This window comes from Rana temporaria, chromosome 4 (genome assembly GCF_905171775.1).
Source record: "Rana temporaria chromosome 4, aRanTem1.1, whole genome shotgun sequence".
Lineage (NCBI taxonomy): Eukaryota > Metazoa > Chordata > Amphibia > Anura > Ranidae > Rana > Rana temporaria.
Window position 1 is genome coordinate 87,505,887 of NC_053492.1, and position 5,068 is coordinate 87,510,954.

Below are 5,068 nucleotides of genomic sequence, written 5' to 3' on the forward strand. Positions count from 1 at the left end.
TATGTCCAGGAACCAGGAGACAGACTGAGCAGGTAGGAAGAAATCAGGGCACAAGGAGAACATACCAAGGCCTTGGTATGTTCTCCTTGTGCCCTGATCTGTGTTCCTGCAGCCTACAGCCTTCATCCCTTCTCCTGTTCCTGGACTCTGACCCTGATCCTGCAGCCTGATTTCTTCCTACCTGCTCAGTCTGTCTCCTGGTTCCTGGACATATTCGGGATGTTTTTTTGTCATGTCCCACTTCATTGACTTATTTTTCAAGTCACCTGAAGGTTTCTTGGCACTGGACTAAGTGCCCTGCTCTGTAAGTGCATTTTTTTACCTATTAAATTTTATTGCCTTGTCTCCACGGAGAAACACTATGTGCCTTTTTCTTTTATATTTGGATTGGATGCTTCATTGCTGACCATCCGTTTGGAGACCTTTTTATCATTGCTGGATTTTCCTTGCTATTGGAGATACCCTTATGGGAATGCTGTATATGACCTAATCTAACAGAGGGTCATATCTGTGAGGTGAGCGGCCATTGCTACCATCGGTGGAGGTGTTTCTGCTTTATTCCACGCTACAGCACCTGCATGATTTTACTTATCACCAGTCACTTTAGAGAAGATTCTTTTATGGACTTTCTAATATTGGACTTTTAGCGCTGCACTATCTGCTGCGTAGGTCGCCCGGCCACTGGTGTTCAAACGCTCTTCTCTCTGTAGCAAGCAACTAAGTCTCAACATCAGCAGGCAGCCACTGCTCCGTTCACACATAGCGTCAGAGGCACAGCGGGGGTGGAGGACTGTGTCTGTGTCTGGCCCCCAGATTGAATGGAAGCAAACAAACATTTATTGATGGGCACTGTTAGTCTGCATTGATGGGCACTGGTAAGCTGCATTTGATGGGCGCTGATAGGCTGCATTTGATGGGCACTGGTGGCATTTGATGGGCACTGGTAAGGCTGCATTTTATGGGCACTGGTAAGCTGCATTTGATGGGCGCTGGTAGGCTGCATTTGATGGGCGCTGGTAGGCTGCATTTGATGGGCACTGGTGGCATTTGATGGGCACTGGTAAGGCTGCATTTTATGGGCGCTGGTGAGGCTGCATTTTATGGGCGCTGGTGAGGCTGCATTTTATGGGTGCTGTTTTTAAAAGATGGGGTAGGGCAAAGGGGGTGGAGTCAAAATTAGGTTTCACCTTGGGTGTGAAAAATCCTTGTACCAGCCCTGGTCACGATCTACTAGTAGATTGCGGCCAGGTGACTGGTAGATCGCAGTCCAGGCTTGCTGACTCGCCATCCCAGGGCATCAAACAGAGTGCACTGCCGAGGGACTACTTGTAAAGTTGGAGAAGGGAGCAAGAGCCGCATAAGGCGATACCTCCTCTGTAGTGCTGCCTCCTGTCCTATGCGGAGTGATACCAACTGCGCTCCACCTCTTATCCCGGCTATCGGTCTCCAGAGTGGTGACAGCAGCGGGAATGAAGAGATCTTCAGGTCAGTGTGAAGCAATACACTGGGCATAATAGTATAGGGCTGCTTTCATACTGATGTGCTGCAGTTTTCCCACATCACAGGTGCAGGGCAGTGTACCTGCAGCTTTCCTGAGCTTGGCCAATTGCCATAGACTTCTATTATATCATGAAGGTTTGGTGAACCACAAGATTTAAACCCATGATTGCCATGCAATGCACGTGATTGTGATATGGTAGTATGGTAATTAGAGGTTTAAATCAGGTGTGAGGAGACACTGTGCCCGTTGATCTTTTTATTTCTCCTATGTTGTTCAGGTAGATCTCCACCTCTTTAAGGTTGCCTACCCCTTCTTTAGGAAATGAAGGCAGAATCAGCCTGGAGCTGGCACTTTTATAAACAATAGCAGCTCTCATTTTCATTCTCATTTTTTGGGAGGGACTGAAAGTCTTCTGGGTCCTGTTTTGACACTTACAATCACTATAACTCCTTCCTGTCTTCCTCTGGTGGCCCTTTAACTTCGTTTTAATGCCAGGAGGCAGGACAGATCTTCTGATCACTGTGGGTGACTGTTACAGTGGGTATATGATCGTTTCTCTGCCTTTTGGCTAAGATCAAGTGTAGTATCTGTTCTTATCAGTTGCCAGGAGGTGGCACTATGCTAACCGTCCCTAGTACACGGCGAGGTGGAAAGGGATGGTGGTGGCAGACAGTGGCGGCTGGTGAAGTTTTATGATGGGGGGCGCAATACCCCGCCCTTCCACATTTGGTCCCTCCCACTTCTCATAAGCCACACCCCTTATAGAATCCACCACTCCGTCCCCTGTATTCCACTTGCTTCCACTCAATGTCAGGAGTATACAGCTCAGCGTCACAGCACAGAGTATATAGCCCCAGCATCACAAATCATGGTATATAGCGCAGCCTTACAGATCGGTGCAAACAAACTAAAATATGACACTGTTAGTAATGAAGGACTCGAAATGGGCAGGAGATTACCAGACTGCGGACATACTGCACAAGATTACCAGAGACTGCGGACATACTGCACAGGATTACCAGAGACTGCGGACATACTGCACAGGATTACCAGAGACTGCGGACATACTGCACAGGATTACCAGAGACTGCGGACATACTGCACAAGATTACCAGAGACTGCGGACATACTGCACAGGATTACCAGAGACTGCGGACATACTGCACAGGATTACCAGAGACTGCGGACATACTGCACAAGATTACCAGAGACTGCGGACATACTGCACAGGATTACCAGAGACTGCGGACATACTGCACAGGATTACCAGAGACTGCGGACATACTGCACAGGATTACCAGAGACTGCGGACATACTGCACAGGATTACCAGAGACTGCGGACATACTGCACAAGATTACCAGAGACTGCGGACATACTGCACAGGATTACCAGCGACTGCGGACATACTGCACAGGATTACCAGAGACTGCGGACATACTGCACAAGATTACCAGAGACTGCGGACATACTGCACAAGAGTACCAGAGACTGCGGACATACTGCAGAAGATTACCAGAGACTGCGGACATACTGCAGGAGATTACCAGAGACTGCGGACATACTGCAGGAGATTACCAGAGACTGCGGACATACTGCAAAAGATTACCAGAGACTGCGGACATACAGCAGGAGATTACCAGAGACTGCGGACATACTGCAGGAGATTACCAGAGACTGCGGACATACTGCACAAGATTACCAGAGACTGCGGACATACTGCACAAGATTACCAGAGACTGCGGACATACTGCACAAGATTACCAGAGACTGCGGACATACTGCAGGAGATTACCAGAGACTGCGGACATACTACACAAGATTACCAGAGACTGCGGACATACTGCACAAGATTACCAGAGACTGCAGGAATTACTTGTCCTGCGACTTGGGACTTAAATGTTGCATGACAAGTCGTACCCCATGATTTCCAATGAGAACCGTTCATATCTGTGCGACTTCAAAGTAGTCCCTGCATTACTTTGCTCCCACATTGATGCAACTTGAGGTCCATAGACCTCCAGAATACACAGGCATTGCTTTAAGTCACATCAGAATTGCAGTAGAATTGTGCAACTTTCAGACTGCATTAGCCTGAAAGTCGCAAGATTCTGCCACAATTTTTTGGTGCGATTTTGCAGCGACTTGAAGCAATGCCTATGTATTCTGGAGGTCTATGGACCTCAAGTCACATCAAGGTGGGACAAAAGTAATGCAGGGACTACTTCAAAGTTGCACAGATATGAACAGTTCTCATTGGAAATCATCGGGTCCAACTTATCCTGCAACTTTCCAGTCCCAAGTCGCAGGACAATTTGCAAGCGGGGGGTGGGGTGGTGTTGATGGCCGATATTTTCCCTGCACATTAAGTATAAAAAAAGTTTTTTTTTTAATAACTGGGGGGGGGGGGGGGTGGTCTGGTGGGGTAGTGTTACCGCCCGCTATTTGTGCTGTAATGAATTTTTACATAGAAAATAAATGTTGTTAATAAATGGGTAAATGAATTATAAAAAAAAGATTTTTTTAATAACCGTTATTGGAAAAATCTTTTTTTTATAATTCATTTACCCATTTATTAACAACATTTATTTTCTATGTAAAAATTCATTACAGCACAAGTAACACTACAGCGGGCGGTAACACTACCCCACCAGACCACCCCCCCCCACCCCCAGTTATTAAAAAAAAAACTTTTTTTATACTTAATGTTAAATTGAATCAAATATAAAAAATAAACTGTTAATAATCTTAATATATTAAACTAATATTAAATAAAAAAAAAACATTGATTTGGGGGGGGGGGGGGTTGTTGCCTGGCATTATTTTCGCTGAATATTAAATATTAAAAAGATATTTTAAAAAAATATTAAAAAATATATAAAAAAGAAATTGGATTAAGCAGGGGGGGTGGATGGTGGATGCCAGCCGCCGAATATTAGATAAAAAAAAGACTTTGAATAAGTGGGGGGGGGGCCGACGAATATTAAATGCAAAAAAGACTATGAATAAGCGGGGGGGGGGGTGCCGCCGAAATACGATAGTGGCAATCGCGGGAGGGGTTGGATGCTGCTGTGAAGCGGCAGCCGATGTAGAGACAGGCAGGCTTACCTGTTCCTCGGTCGGGCGCAGTGAGCTCGAGCTGACCCGACGTCACTTCCGGTTTTTCCAGTGACGTCAGAACGAGCACAGAGACGGGCGGGTGCACACAGACAGTGTATGCACCCGCCCGGCCATAACAATACACTCCATCGCGCCAGAAGCAAGTGGCGCGATGGAGAGCGCCACAAAGGCATATTTTTTGTGCCAATGTAGCGCCGCGTCTGCAATCCCGTGATTGCACAGACGTGGCGCTACTCCTAAAGGACTGTTCCCGGCGTCCGGCGCGCGGACATAAGGCCCTTTTTTGGGAAAAAATGTTTTCTTAAAGGGACAGATTTAAAAAAAAAAATTTTTTTTTTTTTTTTTTTACTGACTGTGTGATGGGGGGCGGCGCCCGGCGCCCCTATGGACGGGCCGCCACTGGTGGCAGATGCAGAACCTGCTGGCGTGGAGGTGAAAGCCTTCTGAT

General features: G+C 46.8%; 1 pseudogene; it reads left to right on the forward strand.

The window, feature by feature from the left end:
- The first annotated feature begins 2,049 nt into the window (after positions 1 to 2,049).
- Positions 2,050 to 2,132, forward strand: LOC120938708 (annotated as a pseudogene).
- The last annotated feature ends 2,936 nt before the right edge of the window (positions 2,133 to 5,068 follow it).